This window comes from Sphaerodactylus townsendi, linkage group LG06, assembly GCF_021028975.2.
Source record: "Sphaerodactylus townsendi isolate TG3544 linkage group LG06, MPM_Stown_v2.3, whole genome shotgun sequence".
Lineage (NCBI taxonomy): Eukaryota > Metazoa > Chordata > Lepidosauria > Squamata > Sphaerodactylidae > Sphaerodactylus > Sphaerodactylus townsendi.
The window spans coordinates 35,158,054-35,174,320 of NC_059430.1; the positions used below are offsets into that span (position 1 = coordinate 35,158,054).

The 16,267-nt window shown below is 44.2% G+C and overlaps 1 long non-coding RNA gene across 1 annotated transcript in view; it reads left to right on the forward strand.

Moving 5' to 3' along the window:
* Positions 1–16,023, forward strand: part of LOC125434182 — a 28,994-nt gene extending 12,971 nt beyond the window's left edge. The window contains exon 4 of the long non-coding RNA XR_007244744.1: positions 15,172–16,023. This is a non-coding gene — a long non-coding RNA (uncharacterized LOC125434182). The remainder of the gene's footprint in view (positions 1–15,171) is intronic.
* Positions 16,024–16,267: the final 244 nt, after the last annotated feature.

Below are 16,267 nucleotides of genomic sequence, written 5' to 3' on the forward strand. Positions count from 1 at the left end.
CTTCCATCAATAATGAAATGCAATCTTGGAGAAAGAAGGCATTGTTGATTTATTGCCCTCTGGAGTATCCGTATCTGGCCCTTGAACTATGGCAAGATTGGCTGAACAAAAACCAACTTTGACAGAGAAAGCTCATTCAAAAGAGGTAGTGCTTTTTGTAGATGTTTTCGGACGTGTCAAAGAGCATCCTCCTTTGGTGATGTTGGGGGTTTCCATCAAAAAGAAAGAATGAGGACAACCTGTGATCCAGTTTAAGATCATCTGTGCGGCTGATGCAGAAAACACCTTACGGATCTCAGTTACATCATTTTATAGCCAAATCAAATGGGCTATATGGAGTCATGATGACAACATATGCACAACATAATTCTAGATTGACTGGGTTCACTCAAGGAAATTCCCTGACCAGCAAAAATGGTATCAAGTAGAAACTACTTATTGATTTTTTATTTACTGTACAGTGTTTTTAATAAAATGAATTAAAAATGCTACCAAAGAGCAGCATAATGGAGAACAGTGACAATGGAGAAGCTTCAAAACATTCTTTTAAAGACAAATATTTCGGCTACAAAGTAAAAATGTTGTGCACCGCCCATTGCCCCTTGGGGATTGGGCGGTCTATAAATTTAAACAAACAAACAAACAAACAAACAAACAAACAAATAAATAAAAAAATAAAAAAATCTGTATACTTTTGGTATAGCACTCATTTATACATAATTTCATTCCTTTCAAATTCCTAGAAAAGATAATCTCACAGGGGTGCAGTGTGGATTCCAGGCTGTATGGCTGTGTTCTAGCAGCATTGACGTTTCTGATCCTCTGAAGATGCCAGCCACAGATGCAGGCGAAACATCAATGCTGCTAGAACACGGCCATACAGTCCGGAAACCCCACAGCACGCCAGTGATTCTGGTCATGAAAGCCTTTGACAATACGATAATCTCACAGTTTCCCTCAAACCTGCTATATTGCCAAGTTATTCTTGAAATTTCTAGAGAAAATCAAACTTCTATGTAGTGAAGAACCCCATCCAGAGGAGGAGGCTGAAAGGGCTTGGGAGAGCAATGTGACCTTGTGCCAGCACATTTGCTTTCCCCAGGGCACTAACCTGGTGGAGGAAGCAGATGCACTGGTGGGCGGATGTTCCTCAGCTCCGTGGTGATGAAACCCGGAAGTCCAGGTCACCACAGGGCTGTTCCAGCATCTCAATCAGATGCCAGCATGAAGGGAGTGCAGGCCAGGACATTCTTGGGGGTGGAGCTAATGTTAATCGGCTTCCTTCCAGGGTTTAGAACCAGTAGCACAGTGCCTTGGCCCTCAAGTGGTGTAAGTCATTTAAGCCCCATGGAAAGCTTTTTGGGGGCTTGATTTGTTTTTCATTGTTTGCTTCCTGTGCCACTGGAAAATCTTCTTGGTGGTGGTGTGGTGATGCCTCAGTGATGCCACATTCCACCACTGAGGACTGTAGATGGAGCTGACAGTCACACAACTCCAACTATTCAGTTCTAGAATGGGACTCAGTAAGACTCATGAAAGGGAGGCAAAATCCCATTTACTGGCTCTTGATTTTTTTTCTCTTACTCTATCTCCACCCTTCCCCATTTGGTCTTCCTTCCCTCTGTCCATCAGGTTTTTACTTTTACCTGCCCACCCACTATTCTTCCCCAGAGTTCTTTCCTTCCTTGCCTGTCCACCTTCCTGCCTGCCCATTCACATGCCTGCTTGCTTTCCTTCTCATTCCATCTGCATGTCTAGCCTTCTTTCCCTCCTTCTGCTTTCCCCTCTTACTAGCTGTTTTCTTTATCTGCCTGTTTCTTTATCTCCTGCTGCCTGGTTCCAGTCCTTTTTGGCACTATTGTTGCCAACCTCCAGGTGGGACCTGGGGATCTCCTGGAATTACAACTGATCTCTGGATTGTAGATATGAATTCCTCTGAAGAAAATATTGCTTTGGAAGGTGGACTCTATGCCATTATATCCCATTGAGGTCCATGCCCATATCCAGCCCGTAGGCTCCACTCCCAAGTCTCTAGGTACTTCACAACCCAGAGTGGGCCTACTTGGCACACAGTGGATTAGAGGTGGAGAAACAGGATTTTGGGTGAGGAAAGTCATGGTTCGCTCTGGTCTTTTGTTGACTGCTTGTGGTGGCCACACACAGAAGGGAAAAGTATGGACAGTATTGTGGGAACAGGCCAGAATGTGTATAAATTTGTTTAATCAAGAATTATGGGAAATCCAAATGAACCAAAGATTTGCAAAGAATCAAAATGGGAGCTTCTGTGTAAGTGACCAGGGCCTGCAGTTTTGCAATAGGTCAAAAAGGCATATTACCAGCTTGCTAGTGAATATGCAAACAACTACAGATAACATCTTTGACATCTTGGCACTGAGGGCCTACGTGACAGAAGACAAATGAATTTTATAACTTGGGTTTTTGGGTTAGAAATGAATGTGATTAAAGGCAAAAGTGTTTTTCTATATAGTTAAATGAACATATAAATGATAAGTGATTCACATGTATTTGTATTTTACTATAATCCTATAATTGTTAGAATCATTGTATAAGTCTTAGAACCATGTTTTAACATTTCAAACTGGGGAATTGTAAGAAACATTTCATGTTGGGAGAGAAGGAAAGTTTTATGAGCCAAAGGGGGGGGAATGCGCTGCATTGCGCAAAGGGATAGCTCTCTCTGAGAGAAACCTACAACCAAAAACGGGTTTTCTTGAAGACAGTGAGCTAGCTTTTATAGCTAGTTCTTTGTATATGCACAGAAATGCCTTTCCAAACAGCATGTAGCGTTTGACGTAGAATAAGAGGTTGTCTTATTGTGACCAAAGACAGATCTGACCAATGGAGTTTGAACACATATGAATCATAATACGTGGAACAAAAGGGGAGGACTGTGTGATGTCTTTGCATCTACAAAAACTCAGGTTTTCCTATGCACTGAGGTAGAGTGCCTCCGTCGAGGAAGCCACCACCCAGGAAGACGTCTCCTGTAACATTCTAAACATTGTATTGGGGCGTGCCTCCTTAGGGAGAGGTCACCTTCTTCAACTTATCTGTATTCTGTAACGTTCTAAATTCTGTGTCTATCACTCGAGGGCACTAAGGGTGTGTCTCTTCCTTGGGAGAGTTCACATTCTGTAACTGATCTAAATTCTGCTAAGTAAAACTGTCTGTTATCTAATGTCAGATGTCTTTTGCTTTATTTCAAATTTTAAGTTTTTCTTAAAACTAACTCAGCTGTGTAGGACCAGAGAGCGGCCCTGGCCCCACAGTATCACCCCACTCTCATGTTTGACCAGAAATATAACCTCTGGGTTGACTTAAATACTAAGACCCTGGCCTCTTGCCTGGAGAAGAATGGCTTATTTCTGCTGTACTGTAGATGCAAACAAATGAGTCTGAGGACAAGGACATGCCCTCCAACATGATGTCTAGGCCTGGATTCTAGTACAGCTACCTATGGATTTGGGTGGACCCTAAAACCAAAGCAGGCTGAGGTGCTTGGTGTGAATTTGCAGTACCAGAAATAAGCAGGGGAGAGGATGCTATGGAAGGGAGAACACTTGCCTCCCAATGATAAGCCTTAATTAATACATTAAGTTTCCCTTCTATTCCCTTGTCAGTTTAGAATACATAATATAGATAGAAAATAAAGGTAAAAAATTCACTTGATCTTGAAGCTCTGTGTGACTACAGAGCATGAAAGCAAGGCCTCTGAGCCTCCTGACATCTTGGGTATTAAAGAGGAGATGTCAGAAAAGTTATGCACCTCTATGGACTTCAGAGTAGATCCCTAGATGAGAGAGAATGTTACAGAAAGCTGATCCTCTAAAGACCTTCAGTTGAATTCACAGTCAAAATGTATGCAATCTTATTCAGGAATTGGAAAAATGGGAAAGTCAGTGGGAGTAATAACCCACTAATGGGGGTAAAAAGCTTTCATTTTTGCACTTTTGCACTTTTGCATTTTTGCAGCCTCTACTGGTGTGAGTGAACAAGTGCAATAATAAGGTACATGCGTATTTTCGAATGCTTACTTATATTTTTGAACCTGAACTCGAGTATTGCTGGTGAATAAAATGGTGGTTTTCAAAAAATGAATAGATTCAGCATATGACCATGGTTAAGTAGTCAATGAACTGCAAAGGGGAAAAAATGTGCAGGTCAAATATTAGTTCAGGTGTGAACTCACTCGGTAGAACTCTATATATACTAAGTGGTTGCAAAAAATGGGAAATTTTAGTGCGCCTCCCATATACACATAAAGCCCATCTTGTCCACTCTATCAAGGTGCATAAGTTGAGAGACGTTAGAGATCATAAAGTCTTGATAGACAGAATGCCTGGACCCACACAATGAGGGTGCAGGATTCTATTATGCCTGAGGCTAGGGTTGCCAGACTCCGGATGGGGCCTGGCATTCTCTTGTAATTATAACTGATCTTTATAATATAGAGATTTGTTCCCCTGGAGTCCCCTGGAGAAATGGCAGCCTTGGACTCTGTGATATACCATTGAGTGTAGAAGCAATGGAAGACCTAAAATGACAAAACATCCTCAGTGACCTCCCTTCCACTTCCATATTCAACACCACCCCAAAATCTCCTGGATTTTCCCAAGCCTGGGTCTGCAACTCTCCCTATGGCATCACTCTGCATGCAGATGCTGAGTTTACACATCCCATTCAGTTGTATAACAGTATTCACGTAGATTATAATGGCTCAGGCTGGATTATGTTCTACTGCTAAATTCATCTGGTTTCCTAAAACCATTGTCATGTACAGTTCCTGTGAAATATGACATAGATAAGATGTAAAAGTTTATAGAACTATTTCACTATTATGTTTTCATTCATTTGTTCTTTTAAAAGCATATTTATAAGCCACTTTGAGCCTGTCTTGGTAGGAAACAGTAGTCCATACATTTAATTAATTAAAATTCTCTTTTATTCAAAAGAATATTGAAATTAGGGTATGCACTTTAAAACTGTAATTTTAATCAGGGGTTGGGTTTTTCAAGATTTAGTTTTCAGTGTGCCAAACTTCTGGGAGGTTCAATACAATGTTTGTAATTTTTTTCAAGGCACAATTTTTGGGTTTATAAATTTTAGCACCTGAAAATCATGTTTTTAAAAATAACAACTACTATAAAAAACTGCAACTCTCCCAAAATTATGGGATGTAATTTTGTGTTACTCCTGGAATTCTGGGAGTGTTTGGGTCATTTCGGATATCCCTGAGCCAAGCAGAAACAGGGTTTAATTTCAGCTTTGGGATATCTAAATCCCAAACCTCTAATCAAGATTCAATTAACATAAAAAGAAGGAGTCCAAAAGAAGTTGTTGAAACAAACAGAAATCTGATTCCAACAGTTTTTATGTCCACTCTAAAGGACTATGGTATTTTGGAGGCTGAGTAGAATTTTCGAGATAAATATTTAAAGAAGGGATATAAATTGCATAGAAGTTTTATGGTTTGGCTAATCCTTGGTTAATCTGATTTGGTGTCTTTGATTTTTGATCAGAGTAATATGCCAAATTTTCTTGTGCCAGATTGGCTATCAAAATTGTTTTTATATTTCCAGTACTGGGAAATGATTGATCCAGCTGCTGACATGAAGAAATAGATTTGTTTCTTACAAGAAAAAATGCTTAGGATGATGTAAAAAAAATCACAATAAAGACAATGGACTGAATCTTGACTATGACAATTTCTACAGATTTCCTCTTCTAACTGCAGAGTCCTCTTCCTCCATGGCATTCCTTGAAGCCCATTATACCCAGGAGTGGCATTTTGTGTAGATCAATATACTAAAGTGGGAGGGAAAGACAAGTAAGTTAGTTCCACTGATGTCTCAATTTTACTATGGAAAGGGAAACCAGTCTGTAACAGCTGCTCTAAAAAATTTTCAGGCAAAAGATTTTGCCTAAAATTCTCTATGGGGTTCCAATATGGATTTGAGATTTCCACCCAGATGTCAAGCAAAATCAATCACACTTCCTGAGAAGAATACCAGGAACTCCAAACAGCATCACATAACCAACATCGTGTTTCGAAGCTGGATTCTCATTAATTGTGACTGAAGCCTGGATTGCCACTATAAAAGTGGTGTAACTAGGCAAACTGGAGCCCTGGGCAAAACCTGAGTTTGATGCCCCCCAGGCACGTGCCCAGTGCAACGCGCACCCCCCTGGCCCCCTTGTAGCTATGCCCAGTGGCGTATCTAGGCAAACTGGAGTTTGGTGCCCTCCATGGGCAGCTGCCCTCCCCCACCATGACCAAATAATGATTTTTTACACCAGGTCATTTCAAAGTCACCATCACATTATAGAACATGCCCCAACTCACAAATCTGAACACAGCAATAGGCCATGCCACACAGCAGAAATAATTTTTTTGAAAACATTTTCAAAATGCTTTCAAAATGTTTTATTACTGCTATGAAAACATTTTATGGTGTTGTATCCAGTCCCCCCAATTGAGGGAAACAGCATCACTTTCAATGTTATTTAAACTGGGAACCCCAGATTCTCCCTTTAAGGTGGATTTAAAAGGAGAATCTGGGCTCCCTAGTTTAAACGAGTGATGCTGGAATCCACCCCCAAACAGCATCATTTTCAATGGTGTTTAAACTAGAGAGCCCAGATTCTCCTTTTAAATCCACCTTAAAGGGAGAATCTGGGGTCCCTAGTTTAAACAACATTGAAAGTGATGCTATTTTGGGGTGGATTCTCCCCCACCCTGAAACAGCATCACTGTCAATGTTTAAACTGGGGACCTCAGATTCTCCCTTTAAATCCATGCCAAGAGAGGGATTTAAAAGTAAAATCTTGGAAAATTTGGGGGGTGCCTGCTGTCAGCGGGACAATTGTTAAGCTAGCAGCACCAACCTTTCAGGGTATTTTTAGGAGACTCTCCTAATGATGCCACCCAGGTTTGGTGAAGTTTGGTTCAGGGGGTCCAAAGTTATGGACCCTAAAAAGTGTAGCCCCCAATCTTCTATTAGCTCCCATTGGAAACAATGGGTGATGGGGCACCCCCTTTGGGAGTCCATAGCTTTGGACCCCCTGGACCAAACTTCACAAAGCCTGGATGATAGAATCAGGAGAGTCTCCCGAAACATCCCTGAATTTTTCGTGCTGCTAGCCTAAAAACTGCGCCCCCTGCAGACCAAAAACAGAAAACCCACTAAAATACCAAACCCCCCCTCCCAAACGAACCCTGCATTTTTGGCGCTCACCACAAGGGGGCACCCTTGGCAACTGCCCACTTTGCCCAATGGGCATTACGTCCCTGCACTATAAAATACTGGCTCAAGCTGCATTTTAGAACTCTCGCCAGTGACCTCCATATAAATTTTTTAAAAGACCAGTTCCAATTTTGTTGGTCCAAAGTTATTGTGGACAAAATCAGAACCATATGGATCGATCTGGACAACATAGGTATTAACAATGAACTATACATCTTGAAAAAAATACATGAAAGTCTGAGAGATCATGAACATAATTTCCTTATCTGTTAAAGGCAGCCATATGTTCTCCTCACTTTCTTGGAATACAGCCAAACTATAGATCTAGAGCAGGGGTAGGGAACCTGCGGCTTGAGAGCCGCATGCGGCTCTTCTGCCCTTGCACTGCGGCTCCACGAGCCGAGCCGCTGCCCCCATCCTTGCCCGCCCTGCAGGCAGCAGGGCAGGCGCACCAACTGCCCGTGGCCGGCTGGGCCGCGCCGCAGTCTTTCCCTCTCGCCTGCCCCTTTGGAGTGGGGCGGGAGCTTTCCCAGTGGCTGGCAAGGCTGAGCCACTGGCCCCATCCTTGCCTGCCCTGCAGGCAACAGGGCGGATGCATCCATGCGCTTCTCAGAATGAGCGGAGTAAAAGGTAAAAAACCCAATATATGCAGTGTTATCTTTATTTTAAATGTCAAAAATTATTTGTGGCTCCAAGTGTTTTCTTTTCCCATGGAAAATGGGTCCAAATGGCTCTTTGAGTGTTAAAGGTTCCCTACCCCTGATCTAGAGTAAAATATTTCTCTACTCTTTGATCTATTAAACAACGTTGAGCTTTTATGCTAGCACATTTTAATAGCTTTCCATCAGCTGTCACCTCTGGAAGATATCTTCATATACTCAAACAACAAAGATTATGCCCCTGCTGATGCAAATCTCCAGATGCTATATCTCACATATTCTTGGAATGCAGCCTTTAATATGACCTACGCGTATCCCCAATTCAACCTTTGCTAACAGCAAGTACCATCCAATCAAATTTCCAGGTTACCCGCTTTTTAATAAGTGACTGTAATTCACAAATTACCTCAGCGGTAGCCATATATCTAGAAAAAAACCCTACATTCTTAAACACTGTATTTGGACCATTTACTTTTTCCTTTAATGTTTTTCACATGTTTACAGTCTTCTGACAATCTTTTAATATGCCAATAAAGGTATAATGAATGAATTAATTAACATCTCCATTACAAGATTAAAATACAAATCATGACTTCATGTACAGATACAAGGAGATCTATGTGGGACAAAGTGGTTTTTTACATATGTAGTTGCAAAAAATTGCATATACCAAAGAAATTGATGCACCTTTAAACTGTGACTTATGCTTTTGAAACAGAATGCTGAGGCGAAAGTTTAAAAAAATAAATGAAGGTCCACAGGAGTTAGGGTGAGTCTAATTTAACTTCATATAGTATTCAATGTTCCACATGTAGAAAAAAGTCTTCCTTTGCAGAATCTCCTGAGGGAAAACTATCACTATTCATTTGTCTTATGATGCAGAACCACAGGACCAATATTATTATGTTGGACTTATTGTGGAGTGATGCAACTTTGCAGTATGCTAAGGATGCTGAGCATGATGCCTTAATATGAAATATTAGGGTATTGCATCCTTGAGGGGCAGCTTTCCCTGAAATTAGCATGACACTACTTTAAAAGGCAAGGTAGATATTAGGTGCATATGCTGAAAGAAAATCTGCCTTTGAATATCAGGACTGATATTAACCATATCTCATGCCCTTGATAGTATCTGATCCCATTTTAATAAGCAATTTAATTTTTTTTGCTTCTGTGAAAGTTGAAGGTAAAATATGAAGCTTCTGCATCCAGTGTCAGCACAGAGAGTCTCACAGACTGTACCTACGCTGCAGTTTAGATCAAAGACTGTAGGTAGGGAAGGAAAGAGACGCACAGTTCTAACATCAGAGATGACGACTGCTCCAGCTGTCTCATCCTAGTTTGCACCCATTATTTCCATGTTGTACCCACAACTACCTGTATGAATCAAACTGTTGGAGGACCTCTTTGAACTGAGATAAATCACGATGGGTAGCCATGTTAATCTGTAGCTGTAGAAAAGAGCAAGAGTTCAGTAGCACCTTAAAGACTAACAACGTTTCTGGCAGGGTATGAGCTTTCATGAATCACAGCTCACTTTTTCAGATATTCTTTAAACTGAGTTAAAGGACAACAGCCGTATGTGGTACAAGTCCAGAACTGTGGACTATCATAAACTGTGCATCAAATCATACAAAGCATAGGCTGCAAACACAACACTCAGGCTCCAAGCTAAGGAGCCTCCAGCTATTTTTAAAAAAATGCACTTTGAAGGATTCAGACAAAGAGCTGCAAGCTGTGTAAACATGGAAAATGGTGCCCAAGAGGTTATTATCCTTAGATATAACCATGGCAATGCTTGACTAGTATTGCATGGAAAATGGCTGTCTCTGGTCCATCAACTGTAAATAGGTATTAACTTATGCTAATGTGTGTAGCTGAAAAGTGGCCCTCACTATAAGGACCACCACATGATAAAATGTGCATGTAAACTGGAGTAATTTTTTTGGGGGGGAGTATATTGCAGTTAAAAAGAATATATGGATGGGAAATACAGAGTGGGATATATGGCTTTGGAGGAATGAACCATTTGGATAGAAGATCAATTTAGTATGTGTTCATCTGCTGAAATGTGTTGATTTCAGTGCCTTGAAAATGATTGTATCATTGAATGGCAGCTCCATCAAATACAGCCATGCGTTACAATTTGCAGGGCACGATCACAGAACAGGAAGCATCTAGAGAAATCATTGTCAGTGCTCAACGTATCATTCCCTTGGGTACTTTTGTAAGCATTATTACTGATACTGAAGTCCTACGCTTGATTCAAAGCTGATCCCAAATAGAAGTTTATGTCCACTTCAGCAACTTGAGATGCAAGTGCATATATACTAAAGATGGCACCCTGGGCAAGCACTGTCAAGTATTGTTTGCCCCTCACCTCCATGTTCAGGGCTGGGCTTAGCTGGCCCCAGCTTTAAACTGCAGGCACCACCTCTGAAACCTGCAGTTCAAAGCTGGACCCAACCAGGCAGAACCCAACCTTGAACTGCAGGCTCTGCCCTGGCTGGGTCTACCATTATACTGCTGGCTCCACCTCTGAAGCTCCACCTCTAAAATCACATAGACTTTGGAGGGGGTGCCAACAATAAAAAGCTGAACTCAGCCAGGGAGAGGCTGCAGTTCAAGGCTGACCTCTGTCTGCCTGGGTAACACTTTAAACTGCAGGCTTTAAACACTTTAAACTGCAGGTGGAGCCTGCAGTTTAAAACTAGACCCAGCTGAGCCCAGCCTTGAACTGTGTGTCCCCCATCAGAGTGGAGTTTGAGGATAGGACACACAGTTGAACACTGAACCTGGGCGTAGCCTTGAACTGCACTCCTGCAGCTGAACTCCACATAGAGTTCAAGGCTGCGGTGCACTGGGAAAGCTGGACTGCGGTGCACTGGAAAGCTGGACTGAGGCCCAACCTTAAACTGTACCACCTACCCTTGAACTTCATGTGGGGATTAGGTGTAGGGGCATAGGTTGATGGTAGGGGGCTGGGCTTCTGGGGTGAAGGGCTATGGGCTGCCTTGTGCCCCCCCTCAAGCCACACCTGGGACATGAGTCCTGGCTTGCCCCACCCTAGGTACACCTCTGTTTAGATGGAAGTCTTGTTTTTGGTTCCCCCACAACGTTGTAAATTGTTCTTGTTTGAATTGTGAATTGCTACTTTTGCCCACTAGAAACTCTGGTTCTTTTCCCCAACTGATGGACAATCCCTGTCAGCAGTGGGAATGCCTGTCTCTTGCTGGGGGTGATAAAATATCGGGAACTGACCCTGATCTTTAGTTTAATCCAGTAAAATAATTATATCCTAACATCCTATATTATAATCAGTGTCTCAATGTACCTGCTTGCTGATGTGTTTAGTTTCCCCAGAAAGTACAGGATGCTGCTTGAGTGATAATGCAATTCCCAGCAACAATTTTTTTTGTTAGAAGGAAAGCATTTGTATTGTTGAAGGCTTTCATGCCTGGAATCAACTGTGTGTTGTGGGTTTTCTGTGCTGTGTGGCAAAAGCTACCAGACCACAGCCACACAGCCTGGAAAACCCACAATACCCAGCTCCTGTATTGCCTGGTACAACTTATTACCAATTGTAAGGATATACCCTCTTCTCTACGAGAAAGTCCTGATGAGAATATTCAACTGTTTTATTATTATTATTATTATTATTATTATTATTATTATTATTATTATTATTATTATTATTATTATTATTATTATTATTATTATTATTATTATTATGGCAGTGAATAAAACAAATAGATAGAGCACAGATAAAATCAGTAAATAATCATTAAATATGGCTCTATATGTTAAAATCAACCCCATTAAAATGCAGCATCCTAATCAAATATACTGATGGCGTCCTACTAGAAATCCCCTAACAAAAAGGGGGGAGGGGAAGGGGAGAGGAACAGCAGGGTCCACACATGTTATGAAAAGGAGGAGGGGGGCATCAGTGGCCGGACTCCCCAAAAGCCAGGTGGAACAGCTCCGTCTTGCAGGCCCTGCGAAATTCATTAAGATCTCGCAAGGCCCGTGTAGCTGGAGGTAGAGTGTTCCACCAGGCAGGGGCCAGAGCTGTAAAAGCTCTGGCCCGGGTGGAAAACCAGCAGCATCATTGTGAGGAGCCAGGGATCACCCAGCAAATTTGCCCTCTGCTGAGCACAGAGGAGCCGATTTGGGACATGTGGAGCAAGGCGAGGTCCCGTAGAGTCTGGAGGAGTACCAGGCCCGCCATAAGGGCCTTAAAGGTCAAAACTAGCACCTTGAAAACGATTCGGAATTCAATTGGTAACCAGTGCAGACGGCATAACACAGGTGAAATATGGTCTCTAGCGGCACCTCCTGTGAGCAGACGTGCCACCGCATTCTGGACCAATTTTAATTTCCGAATCAGACGCAAGGGAAGGCCTGCATAGAGCAAGTTGTAATAATCCAGCCTGGAGGTGACCGTTGCATGAATCACAGTGGCCAGGTCCGTTTGAGAGAGGAAGGGGGCCAGCCGCCGGGCTTGGCGAAGATGGAAAAACGCAACCCGGGTTACATGGGCCACCTGGGTCTCCATTGAAAGAGACGAATCCAGGTCGACCCCCAGGCTATGAACAGAGGAGGCCGGTGCCAATGTAGCCCCCTCCCAAACTGGCGGCTGGAAATCCCCCACCCCTCCTTCCCGCCCCAGCCAGAGGATCTCCGTCTTTGAGGGATTCAGTTTCAACCTGCTCTGCTTCAACCAACCAGCAACCGCCTCCAAACAATGCTGGAGAGCCACAGGGGCGATGACCATTCCCCTCTCCATCAACAGAATGAGCTGAGTGTCATCAGCATACTAATGACAGATCAGCCCAAAGCTCCGTACCAACTGAGCAAGGGGTCGCATATAGATGTTAAATAATAGCGGGGACAACAGCGCTCCCTGAGGCACACCGCACTGAAGTGGGCACCTCTGGGAGGCTTGGTCCCCGCACCACCTGCTGGGTCCAGTCCCGGAGGAACGAAGCAATCCACTGAAGGACAGTGCCCGGCACCCCTTTTGGAAGCAACCAGGCAGTGGGTCAAAAGATCATAGTCATCGAGGCCACATCAAAGCGGCTCGCGGTAGATCTAACAACACACCAGCGAGGTGCCCGATCCGCTACTCAGTCAAGTTGCATGCCGAGGAGCATGTCTGTGATAGGCTTGACAAAGAACAGTCTCCGTCCCATGCCCAGCACTTGGAAGCAGGACTGGAAGGGATCGAAGGCGATGTGTCCTCCGCAGGAAGCCCTGAAGCTGCTCCAACACCACTCTCTCAATTACCTTCCCCAGAAGCGAAAGATTGGAAGCGAGGCAGGTAATTGGCCAGATCTCAAGAGATCTAATGATGGTGCTTTTTAAGAGTGGAAGCGGACCACTGCCTCCTTCAACCCGCCAGAAAAACTCCTTTGCTCAAAGGGGCTATTGATGATATTCAACAGGTGGGGTCGTAGCTCCGCCCGGCATGCTTTAATAAGCCAGGAGGGGCACGGATCCAGAGGACAGGTAGTAGGTCTAACAGCAGCCAGGACACTGTCGACAGCATATTCAGAGAGCAGGGAAAACTGGGTCAAACAAATGCCAGAAGACGGCAAGGGAGCCTCCAGTTCATTTATTGTCTCTAAGGTGGAAGGAAGGTCCTGGCAGAGCGACATGACTTTATCCGCAAAAAAGCTCATAAATGCCTCACAGCTAATAGCCAATTGGTGATTTGTAGAGCCCTCAGACAGTGAGGTAAGTGACCGAATGATACGAAATAGTTGTGCTGGGCGGGAGCTAGCAGATGCAAGAGAGGAAGAGAAGAATGCCCTCTTCGGTCTCAGACCCGTGGCATGCATCTCATAGGCAGTTTCATAAAGCGATCCTATAACGGAATGTTCGTGGCCTTGGGCCTCGTCACGAGATTTCCTCCACACTCGGTCTAGCTGTCTGAGCTCCCGTTTCATATGGCGTAGCTCCTCAGTATACCAAGGAGCCAGCCGTGACCGGGAGCGCAGAGGGCGCCGGGGAGCAATAACCTCGATGGCGTCAGAAAGGTGGAAATCCTAGTCTTCCACTTGCCCATCGAGGGTGCCGGTAGGTTCAGGGTCCCGCAGAGCATTCAGGAATCCAATAGGATCCATAAGTCTCCGTGGGCGGGCATAAATCCTCCCGTCGCCTAGACAGGGATGTCGTGGCACATCCATCCGGACCTTCAGGGCATAATGGTCAGACCATGGCACTCTATCAATAGAGGATATGACCATATCAATTCCCGACCCAAAGACCAGGTCCAGTGTACGCCCGGCCTCATGAGTGGGGCCAGAACTTACCAAGGAGAGGCCCAGCATCGCCATGGATGACACTAGGTCCGCTGCTACCGCACATGAGGCGGTGTCGACATGGACGTTGAAGTCACCCAAGACAATAAGTCTGGGGAACCGCAACGGCCAGTTGGCCACAACCTCCAGCAACCGCACCAGGCAGTCCCCCGGTGCGCTAGGCGACCGGTACACCAGGAGGACAGCCAACCTCTCCAAGGCCAACCACTCCAGGCCAACACATTCCAGACCCATGATCTCCGGGACAGGGATAGCCCTGAAGGGGATAGTCTCACGGATGAACAATGCCACCCCACCACCCCGGCTCTGTGTTCGTGACCGGTGGAGGCACGCAAAACCCGGTGGGGAGACCTCGCCTAAGGCAACGGTCTCCCCTTCTCACACCCAGGTTTCGGTAATGCAAGCCAGGTCCATCTGTTGATCTCCGAGATATTCTCGGAGAACAGCAGTCTTATTATTTATGGACCTGGCATTTATCAACACCAGTGACGAAGCAGAGTGGCCCTGATCCCTACCACCCACGTTCCTCGGGATAGATCGGAGGTCAGAAGGCGGGCGAGCATATCTGCATCTCACCCGTCTTCTCTCATATGGCCACCGTCTACCATCATATTTGCCCCGTCCCATCAACACTGGGATCCCTAGACCCATAGGTGGCACCCCCATCCCTGCCGTCCCTTATCTCATCTAACATCCCGGCGAGGGCTCCCCACTATAGTGGGCTCGGGCTCGCCACTAGTAGACCTATCTAACTAACCGCCTACAATAGTCTTAATTACATATTAACAAAAAATACAATCAGCATCTGCTAATTACTAACGAACCAACTCCCAAGGTCTAAAGCTAGCTATCTACTTATAATTACATTGGCTACATAATAAGATCAGAGCCAGAGATGTCAATATACCAGCACTTTTGCAGGATTTGGAAATGACAACCTACAACAGACACGATTACCAGATGGAGGAGATTGAAGGCAGAAGGAAATATGAGCTGTTGAGTCAGGGAGATGTGCAAAATTTAGTAGGTTTGCAGTGGGAATCAAGGGACAGTGAGAGATGTAGAGGAGCTGTTATATTCTGCAAGAGTGGATGCACAGCTTTGAATACCAGCATGTTCCTGGTTCCTCAGCATCGGAGAGTGCCTTCCATCCACAGAGGAGCTGGCCAGCTGCTTGCATCAGAAATGGTCCCACTTCACCTCTAATGAACTAACACTTTAATGAACACAATTCCCCTTTGCAGAACTTGCATTTTGTATCTTGAACTGAACTCGTGGAAAGAGAAAAAACTCCTCAAAAGTCAGGATTTCTCACTGTACCTATTTGGCTTTTCTTGATCAGGCAGCATTAATGTAGCTGTTTTGTGACTTTATCTGTCTGCAATTATAGGTGTATCATTTTTCTGTTTCATGAAGCCATCTTTTAATCTGCTTGAAATATCAGATTATGATGATGTGCATAAGAGGTTTTAAAACTTCTTTTCTTTTGTACAATGCTTCATGTATTGAAAGCACACAGGGCATGAACACACGTTATGGTTTATTTACCCAGAGGGATATGCCTGCTCTCCCCAGATTATGCTGGATGTAAGCCATGGCTCTCTCTTAATAGAGTCATGGTTGCCTCCAGTGAATACTCACGGAGATAGCTTGTAGTTATCTGGAAGAAATGTAGCATAGCATATTTCCCTTCATACTTGAGTTAAAACAACTTAAATATAACCTGTGTAATGTAATGGAAGGCAGGGAGAAAACTCACATGGGATCTGCTGTACATATTTTCTGCATGTTTTCTGCATACTTTCAGCATGTTATTTTACTATGTGACTAGATCAGGGGTAGGGAACCTGCGGCTCTCCAGATGTTCAGGAACTACAATTCCCATCAGCCCCTACCAGCATGGCCAATTGGCCATGCTGACAGAGACTGATGGGAATTGTAGTTCCTGAACATCTGGAGAGCCGCAGGTTCCCTACCCCTGGACTAGATTGTGACAGTCAGTCTGGGGTCTTCCACT